Below are 10,277 nucleotides of genomic sequence, written 5' to 3' on the forward strand. Positions count from 1 at the left end.
GAATGAACATGGCAGTGTCCAGGTTGGCTCCGGGCGCACAGCTAGTGCTCGGCAAGCCTCAGAGGGCTGTTCTCAGCTCACACGTCTCATCTCAGCAGGAGGGGAGGTGGCCCAGAGAGGCTGAGGTGCCCGCAAGCAGCCAGATCTGCCGGCTTCTCCCCAGCCACGTGCAACCTCCCCACTACAGAAACGGAACCTTAGACACCGTGCCGAGAGCAAGTCTTTAATGCTCATAAAACTCAAGGAACTCAATAATCCCAAATATGGTCTCCTATGCGTTTCTCCAGGAACCCAGCCCAGAAGGCAGAATCGAAACACAACTTAGAAGGGGAAAAAAAGTGCCAGTCTCTATTCCTCGGGTGTCTCTTGATAAGACCACCGCGATCATATCTCGGGGCCCAAACAAGAGCACTTACAGGATGCCCGCCAACTCCTGCAGCTCAGAGCCCCTTGCTGACAACTCAAAATAACCCCGTAACACGTCAGAAAATGATAAGCGGGGTTCAGGTTTAACGGGCAGAAGGAAACCCACTATTCTTGGTTATCGGAAGGACTTGTGGAGAAGAAACTGCTCTCGGATCAGATGTCTGCATGGTGCCTGCCCCTCCACTTAATCGTCTAATAAGGAGGATTGTTTTTAAGTTTCCAAAGAGATGTTTCTGGAAGGAGCCCAGCCGGGCCGGGCCGGGTGCCCTCAGCCTCCCTAGCTTTGACTCTCCACCACATCTCAGCGCTACGACCAGCCTGGGAGACCCAACTGCAGGTCTCAGCACCCCCTTTGACCCATGGGGCGACTTCTGCCAAACCGCTTCATTTCTTCAGGTGTCAGCTTTCTCACCAGCCAAATTGGTGCAAGTGGGTTTCACCCTTGAATGAGAAAATGAGATTCTAAGAGGGCTGAGTACATGGGGAGCTCGCGGAGAATCGTCACCCTTTATCTTTACCATCATCCAGGCTGCTTTGACACGTACAGAGGTCCCGCAAGCAGGTGTCTGTGCAAATCTCACACAGCCAGTCCAGACCGCAAGGCGGCGGAAGGGGCGGCTACCTGCAGGCCACTCTGCCCCGCTCCACGCTTCACCTGGCCCCAGCTCTGCACCCAGCTGCGTCCTAAGGTACTTTGTTCATTTTGTCATGACTGCGTCCCTAGAAATAAGGACCATCACATCACTTTGTACTGCAGAGAAAACCCGTGTCTAGGGAGGAGAAGCCTGTCCTTGGGCTATGGTGGAGGGGGTTGCCCAGTAGCAGGGCTGCTCCCTGAAGGGCCTTGAGAGCCAAGCTCCACCTGCGGTGGAGGACAGCAGGGGCCAGGCCAAGAGGCAGATGGCCCAGGCAGCTCTGTCTCCTTACCCAGGTTCATGCATTGTGGCCCAGTGCCTGGGGAGCTGAGAAAGCGGCCCCGGCTTGGGCACGGAAGCAGCCATCCTGGCACATGGACAGCTAGTCACGGCTGTCGCTTGCCGGGGCTCCCCTTCCCACCTGCAGAGAAGCGCCTGCGCCCTCCCATGGCCTGCACGGCCCTGCCTGGGTTCCTCTGTGCTGTGTCCTTTTCCCCCTGCTCCAGTCATGCTGGGCTTCCTTCAGACAAATTCCTTCACGTGTCAGCTCCTCCTGACCGCAGGGCCTCTGCACATGCCTTTTCTGTGGGCTGGAATTCCTCTTGTCATCACCTCTTCACCTAGTTAAGTCACGTCTGGCCTTCTAGCGCCAGCATCAACTCCATTCCTTGGTGTAGGATGTTGAATAAGTAAGTAAGTGAAAGCCACTCAGTCATGTCCACCTTTGTGACCCCCTGGACTATAGCCTGCCAGGCTCCTCTGGCCATGGGATTCTCCAGACAAGAATACTGCAGAGGGGAGCCATTCCCTTCTCCAGGGGGGTCTTCCCAACCCAGGGATCGAACCCACATCCTCTTCATTGCAGGCAGGTTCTTTACTGTCTGGGCCACCAGGGAAGTCCCAGATGCTGAATGGTGTCCCCCGAAAGACATGTCCAGGGCTAACCCCCATATCTGTGAATGCGACCTTATTCAGCAACTGGGTTTTTCAATAACGGATTTTTTTTACTGTTTATTTGTTTATTTTTGACTGTGCGGTCCTCGTTGCTGTGCAGGCTGTTCCCTAGTTGCGAGTGGCAGCTACTCTTTACTTGTGGCGCATGAGTTTCTCCTTGCGGAGGCTGGTCTTGTTGCAGAGCACCGGCTCTGAGGCGCTTGGGCTTCAGTGGTTGCAGCCCCCCGGCTCTAGAGCTCAGGCCCAGTAGCTGTGGTGCACAGGCTTTGTTGCCCTGCAGCAGGTGGGATCTGCCCAGACCGGGGATCTAACCCGCGTCTCCTGCATTGACAGGTGGGTTCTTTACCACTGAGCCACCAGGGAAGCCCAGCAATTGGGTTTTTGCAGTCGTAATCGAGATAAGGATCGGAAGATGAGCTCATTCTAGATTCAGGATGGGTCGGGCCCTAAATCCAACGACAAGTGGCCTTTTAAGAAATAGAAAAGAAGTCACAGAAAGACAGAGAGGAAGGGGACAAGAAGATGGAAGAGAGACTGGAGGGATGTGGCCACAAGCTGAGAACACCAAGGCTTGCCGGCAGCCCCCAGAAACTGGGACAGAGGCCTGGAAGAGCTTCTCACTCAGATGAGATCAGGTGTGTTCGGGGAGGCGGGGTGTGTGGCCGTAGACAGCTTCTCACTCAGAGCTGCCAGAAATGGCCAACCCTGTCCACACTTGATCTGAGACTCCTGGCCACCAGACTGTGAAAGGACCCGTTTCTGCTGTTTTAATGCACCCAGTTTGTGGTCATTCGTTACAGCAGCCCTGGGAAATGAATGCTCTTGGAAAGCCTGCCCTACGGGGACAAGCAACTCAGTTTACCCAGAGTGGAGGGCTTCTGGAGGTTTGAGATTGCAGGGCCAAAGCCGGGACAGTCCCAGGTGGGTGGGGAAGCCCCAGGGCATACAGTCGGTGCTCAGTTCTGAGAGATGCTTCTTGGCATGAAGAGCTGGCCAGTAATGATCAGGCTGCATGTGAGGTGACCATCAGCTTGTCCCTGGGAGCATTCAAGCAGGGAGGCTGGAGGGAGGGGTGTGGCGGGGCCAGCCTACGCTGGGTAAGAGCTGCAATCAACAGTTTAAGATCCCCTGAGCCCCAGGGTTCTATAAGCGTCCCATTCTGCACACGAAGACCATCAGCCTAGGTGGAAAGGGTACAGTGCAGGGTTGGCGTGGGGAAGGCAGGCATCCGGGAGTATGGAGTATTGAATGGTGACAGTGAGCTTAAAGGAATGATTGCAGGGTTGGAGCAAAACGAAGGCCAATCATCAAAATAATAATAAAAGCTGGACCCATTTTAAAGGTGAAAAGGCAGCAGAAAGTTAATTAACTTGTCCTTGACTCTGGATAATGGAGCTCGGGGTCTTCATAGAGGATGAGATGGTTGGATGGCATCACCAACTCGGTAGGACATGAGGTTGAGCAAACGCTGGGAGATAGTGAAGGACAGGGAAGCCTGGCGTAGTGCAGTTCATGGAGTCTCAAAGAGCTGGACAGGACTTAGCAACTCAACAACAGCAATAATCTTTATAGTTCGCAAAATACTTTCTTAAATAAAATGGAAATGTGTTTATTTTTCATATAAAAGTCCTGCGTATGTGATAAGAAACCATGCTCCTTGCTTTCCATGACCCAGGCTTCTTACATTTGGTGCCCTACTATGTGAAGGCTCCATTCCCCAAGCCACTTCATAGTCTAAAATAGCTGCTTTCACTCCAGCCATCACAGTTGTATCCCAGCTAGTAGGAGTGGGAGAGGAAAGGGAAAGGCCTCCTCTCTGTAGGATGCTTCCCGACTGTTGCATTCTTGTGCACCGTCATAATAAATAGTAGGTGCAATAATGATATTTTGGAATCTTGAGTAACACTTTCTCATTCAATTATTTCATTAATCCCACCAACATCGTTTTATCACCTACCCTGTACCACTGGCGTCTCTACATACATCCATCGTATGTATTTCTCCCAAGAATCCTCTAAGGCAGGTCCCAGCAAGCCTGTTTCACAGATGGGGAAACCGAGGCTCAGAGGGAACCGACTTGCCCGCAGCACTCCCCCTCCCCAGAAGACACAGCAAGGCTGGAGCCAGAGTTCAGGGCCTTCCGATGCCAGGCCCGGCTCCACCACCCCACCCATCACACCAGGCACCAGAGCTTCCTTCCTGCTCCGGGCCACCTTCTGAGTCATCGCTGCCCCTTTGTGTTTCCTCTTCGTTTCCTTGTGATTCACACTGTCGGGCCCACCCCAGGTCACTCCTTGGAAGGAACACCCAGGTGTGGAGAGCGGGGACTGAGCAGATGGCCTCCAGCGATGGCCGCCTTTTCCGTGGAGGCTAGACTTCCACGGAGGGACCATGGGGGCCACCCCCTGCACCAGGGGATGAGACAGCCGGTTCTGCAGGGGGACTTCCGCCAGGCTGGCGGAAGTCCCCTGTGTGGCTGTCACCAGGCTGTTGGTTCAAGGCCAGGACCCCAGCCAGCCATGCCCCAACAGACCAGCCTGCGGTCCAGCCCCTCCTCTGTGAGCACAAGGGCCACCCCACTTCAGCGTCCAGGATGTGTGGCTATGCTGAGCCCATCAGCGCCCGGGATGTGCGGCCGTGCTGAGCCCAAGCCTGGCACCCCAGCAACGTTGGCCATAGCCAACAGCTCACTCTTTTCCTGCCACCCTGCATTTGGTGCACTCCCTGCATACTGGGGCGAGTGGTGAAGAACCCCCCTGCCAATGCAGGAGACATAAGGGATGTGGGTTCCATCCCTGGGTTGGGAAGATCCCCTGGAGGAGGGCCTGGCAACCCACTCCAGTATTATTGCCTGGAGAATCCCATGGACAGAGGAGCCTGGCGGGCTACAGTCCATGGGGTCGCCAAGAGTCAGACACGGCTGAAGTGATTTAGCACGCAGCACACACTGGACACCCCAGATACCCAGGACATCCAGCCTTCCTGAATCCTGCTCAGCAACAATCCATTTTCTTGTTTCAAATCTGTGCGTCTGTTTTGCTGTGCAGTCGCTCAGCCGTGCCCGACTCTGTGACCCCATGGACCGCAGCCCACCAGGCTTCCCTGTCCTTCGCTATCTCCCAGAGTTTGCTCAGTCTCATGTCCACTGAGTCAATGATGCCATTCACCCACATCCATATAGACCTCAGAGACACGGGCAGTTCTTCTGACACCTGGGCCCGTGCACCTAGACACCTAGCCTGCTGCAAGCCCAGGGGGCCCCAGATTTGGGGAGCACATCCCCTGACTCGGGAAGCAGCTCTGAAAGCTACACCAGAAGCCCATCAGGGCCAGACCCCGGAGTGGGGGTCCTGAGGCCCACAGGTGGACCAAGCCGGCACCTCCATCCAGGGCCAGATGGAACGAGGACTTCGATTCTCACACAGTCAAAGGCAAAGAGGCCTCTGCAGCCGATTCCTTGGCTCCGTGACCAAATAAGGCAATATTACATTTCACTGTTTACAGCGGCGGGAAGCGGGCGGCTCAGAGGGCATGGGGAGAAGCTGTCCGCCCCGTCCCTCCATCCTCATCATCCAATAACTCTGTCCAAAACCAGTTCTAAGTTCCTTATAGAAACAACCATTTGTCACTTTTAAAATACACTAACAAACCCCAGAGGTGACCCCGTCTCGCCTCCAGGCAGCCGGGTGGCGGAACCCTGCTTTGAACCACCACGCACATGATTTAAAGGTCCTCTAAAAATTTTATTCCAGGGCCTGAGCGAAAACAGAGACTCTTCTTAAAGAGCCAGCTTCAGAGCGTCATGTGTGAGGTGCCTTCTTGGGCCCTGAGAATTTATTTCAGACTTTCTTTTGCCAGTAAGACCGCAGCTGCAGCAGAGAGCCATGAGTGGCCTCCTTGTCCCGACAGTATTTATAAAAGGAGACACACGGTTGGCAGGGTTGACTCTTAGTAATTGGTATTAATAATAAGACAAGTGTAAATGTTGAAAACCCATTAGGAGGCTTTAAGTGCTAAACAAAGCTTCAGCGTGTTGGCATTTGCACCCTGCGTGTGGACCAATCTGACCTACAGCTGAGAAAACTGGACCCCTGGGGGGTTCTGCAGTGTCTCTGTGACCCGGCTCTGTCCTCGTAGAGCACATTTAGAGCCCAGGATGGGGGCATGGCTCTAGCAAAACAGGGAACAACAGAAGAGCACCAATCTCACCTCCCAAAGGGAAGTTTTGAACCTGATGCTCTCCCAGCGAGACCCCCTGCACCGCCCCCACGCCCTGCTTGCTGTCAGGAACAAGGTTACTTTCATCTCTTTTCTCTACCCCAAAGTAGCCTTTCTGGACGCAGAAGGAAATGTTTCCTGGAAGGAAGAATGAACGAGTGAACGAATGAATGGGTGAGCGAGTGAACGAGGAATGAATGAGTGAAATTTACTATTGCATCTCTCACCAGTGGCAGCCTCTGATTTTCTGCCCTTGAGTCTCACGTGAGCTAGTACTGGATGGGTTTCCAGCGGCCAGGCGAGCCGGGACCAGCTTTGTGATAAAATTCTTGAGCCCAGAGTTGATTTCTGGGGAAACCAACAGCAAATCGGTCCTCAGCTTCCTGCCCTGCCGCCCCCGAGATTGCCCCTGTTGTCCCAGTCCCCCCCACCCCCGCGTTGCCCCCCTGCCTCCCCCACCGTCCACACCCTCACGCCCGTCCTCCACTTAGGACAGTGACCGTCCCCCGGCCCCGGCTCTGAGCGAGGTCTGCGCTGACGGGGAGCTGGGACACCGGGCAGCCGGCCTGGGCCCGTGGGGGGAGCCCGCTGGCACCCCCAGGTACCGCTGCTTTCAAACCCGTCCTCCTAAAGCCAAGTGTAACTCCCCCTCCCAGATGGTGAGTGCATTCTCAGGGGCCAAATCCAGTCTTTTTAGAGCTCTCATCCCTGGGAGTCAGACCCACCTGGGTGGAGACCGGCCGGCACCGTGCCTTTGGCCGAGTCACGCAACATCAGCGCTCCTCCAAAACGGCCGTGTACAGACGCGCCAGACACGCCGGCCAGCAAGCCAGGCGAGGATCCTTGGCCTTGAGACGTGAGAGGCAGCCAGCACTTACTGAGTGCTTACTGGGTGCTCAGAATTTTTCCTGCTCTGCCCCTCTTAACCCTCACCACGCCCTGCACTGCCGAGACGGCCCGGGGAAACAGAGGCACCACCAGCAGAAACAGTTCCTCCCACTCTCATCCAGACCTGTCGCTGGACAGCCACCTGCCTGGACCTCGCCCCCTTCCCCGTGAAACAGAGACACACAGCCTCCATTTGCAGGGCTGGTGAGAATGTTCACAGAGGATGTGCACGTCGCTGTTGATTGCCTGGCACAGTGTGGGGAACAGAGCAGACGCTCAGGGAAGCACAGCTGGGTGACCTGGAGGCGCCGCTGCTGGCCAGGGTTAGTGTTCACTGCGAGACAGGACCATTCTCCTTCAACAACCTTGCCTCTTCAGAGCTGAAAATGAATGGATGAAGGGGCAGGATCCCTGGGCACCAGTCCTCCCCTTGAGCAGATAATCAGACCAAGAGGACCCTGATGGGTGGGTCACCCAGGACCACGGGCGGTCAGGGCTGGTGGAGGCCGTGCGGCAGGGGTCCATTGGGATCCCGGGGACACGTCTGAGCTGCCTGTTAATGATTAACCTACGCGCTCTGAGCCCTCTCGCCAGCTGACTCATTTTGCAAACTCTGCTGGCCTGCTGGAGCGGCCTCTACCCCCTCACCTGAGATTCCAGGGCACAGGTGTCCCGACCCGCTGTGGGGAACCAGCACCCACCTGAGGCCCGCGCCCAGGACGCACTCTGATGGAGGAGACGGCAGTGGACCTCCTGCTAGCGAGTAAGGAGGGGGCCCCCCATGGGATGGGGGGCTAGGGAACACTACTCCCTGCCCGACGCAGGCTGGACACCCTGTCTTGCCCTCTGAGACCCTGCACAGGTCCAGGGAGGTCCCACAGACCCCAGGGTCCTGTGGTGCCCAGCCCAGCCGGACTCGGTTGCGGGGGGTGGTGCGCCTCCAGGGTGGGCAGGCAACAGTGGCAATGTTCATGCAAGACCCTCTTTGGGCGGGAAGCCCCTTCTTAAGAACAGGGAGCAGAGACCTGGCTTCTCCACCTGGCACTGTTGACACTCGGGGCTGAGTCACTCGGGCCGTGGGGGCTGCCCTTAGCCTTGCTGGGCGTTGAGAGGCACCCCGCCTCCACCCCCTGGAGGCCAGCAGCATCTGCCTCTGTGGTGATGCCTCCAAAACGTCCCCAGATGTGGCCTGGTGTCCCCATTGAGCCGCTGCGCCGCTGGTATGAAGCGCTAACCAAGCGCCCGAGGTTCTGCTGAGCACTCAGGCCCTCAGGGTTGGCCCCGATGCGAACTGTCTGACCCTCTGTGCCTTGGTTTTCTCATCAGTAAAATGGCCCAACAGGAACAGCCACCCCACAGCACCCTGGGGTGGGAAACACTAGAGCTGAGATGTGCAAAGGGGGCTAAGCACGGGACCTGGTCCCCACCATGTGCTGTCGTGACCCCCTTTCACACGAGAGGGTAAGGCTGGGCCCAGAGAGGTGAAGTCGCTGGCCTGTGGGTCACACAGCTCATGGCCTCGGGGCTGGGAGGGACCCTCTCCGAGGCCTCGTGTGCTTGGAGGGGCTCCGTCTGCCTGGCGAGGCCCCACCTGGTGGGCAAAGACCAAGGACGGTTTGCCCCACCCTCTCAAGCCATTGGCATCCTTCCAGCGATCCTTAGGGAGGGCCTGCTTGGTGGGGCCAGGGCGCTGAGGCCTTCCTGGCAACCAGGGATTAGCCAGATGGCTTTGGGGAGGGCCTCTCTGAAGAGAGAGTCCTCTTCTTGCTGTATAGGAAATCAGCCAGTGAAGCCAAGCCTTGGATCCGTCTGACCCCTCTCCATCTTTGGATTAGTGAATGAATGAATGAATGGCATCACTCTGTCTTGAGTGAATGAATGGAGGTAAAGATGAGGAATGAGGAGGTGGACTCACAGCCCCCCCGCCCTCAGAGGGAGCCCCAGGACCCCAGCTGGGGCAGCCTCTCCTGCAGGACAGAGGGCACAGAAGCAGCTCTCAGTGGCCCCCATTCTGTGCTTCCATGTGGAGGTCAGAGGTCAGAATCTATAGGAATTCCTTGGCCAAAGCTAAAACACCACCCCTCCCCAGGAATGACTCTCTGGCCTCCTGTGGGAGACAAGTTGCAAGGGCAGAGGGGGACGGAGTGAGGTTTTGCAAAAATGAGCAAGTTAGCTGGAAAAGGATGAATTTTTATTTTTGGTTTGTTCTCAAAGTGTCTGAGAATCAAGCCAGAGGGAAGAGGAATGTGAGTTGAGCAATCGGATGTTCAGAGGGGCCCTCAGCTTGCTGCCAAGGGTCACCAGGCCTTGGAGATCCCTGCCCTGAGGTTGACCCAGACCCACTTCCTCCTCAGTGGCCCCCATGGGGGCATTGCTCTGCCCTCCTGGTGGGAGAAGCCGGCCTGATGCCCACAGAGGAGCAGGGAGAGCCTGCTCCAGGAACTGTGGGAAGTGCCAATTCTCAGAGCAAGCACAGGAGACTTTGAGAGAGAAAGAAGAAAGAATTAGTCACTCAGTCGTGTCCAACTCTTTCCTACCTCATGGACCATCGCCCACCAGGCTCCTCTGTCCGTGGGATTCTCCAGACAGGAAGACTGGAGTGGGTTGCCATTCCCTTCTCCAGAGGATCTTCCTGACTCAGGGATCAAACCTGGGTCTCCCGCTTCTCAGGTGGACTCCTTACCATCTGAGCCACCAGGAAAGCCCCAGAAGCCTGCAGCACCTGGTATTCCCAGGGGGTCTCCCATCCAAGTACTAACCGGGCCCAGCCCTGCTCAGCTTCCAAGGTCAGACAAGGTCAGGCATGTTCAGGGTGGGATGGCCAGATGAGATCACGGATGACACCAAAGGCAGGAAGGAGGGTCCTTTCAGGAGGGGTGTTTTCAGGAAAGGGCTGAGATGTGGTGGTCTGCTCCACCTTTGTCTGGAGAAGGTGAGCTCACTAGGGGCGCCTCCACTCTGCCAGGAGCACTTCTTGGGCAGAATTTCTGTCCAGGAGCTGCTTAGTGAGTAATACTCCTATGTTAACTACACAACCCATGGATTTGTGACCTGGCCTTATGTTTATCTTCCTGCTGACAGCACAGGGCTGTAACTTGAAAGGGTTCCCTTGGAAGACTTCTTGTCATGCTTTGGAAGCCGCATCCTTCCATCTCC

General features: G+C 56.2%; 1 pseudogene; it reads right to left on the bottom strand.

The window, feature by feature from the left end:
* Positions 1 to 9,831: 9,831 nt before the first annotated feature.
* LOC128069278 (uncharacterized) lies at positions 9,832 to 9,950 on the bottom strand (annotated as a pseudogene).
* Positions 9,951 to 10,277: the final 327 nt, after the last annotated feature.

The sequence above is a fragment of the Budorcas taxicolor genome, chromosome 25 (assembly GCF_023091745.1).
Source record: "Budorcas taxicolor isolate Tak-1 chromosome 25, Takin1.1, whole genome shotgun sequence".
Classification (NCBI taxonomy): domain Eukaryota; kingdom Metazoa; phylum Chordata; class Mammalia; order Artiodactyla; family Bovidae; genus Budorcas; species Budorcas taxicolor.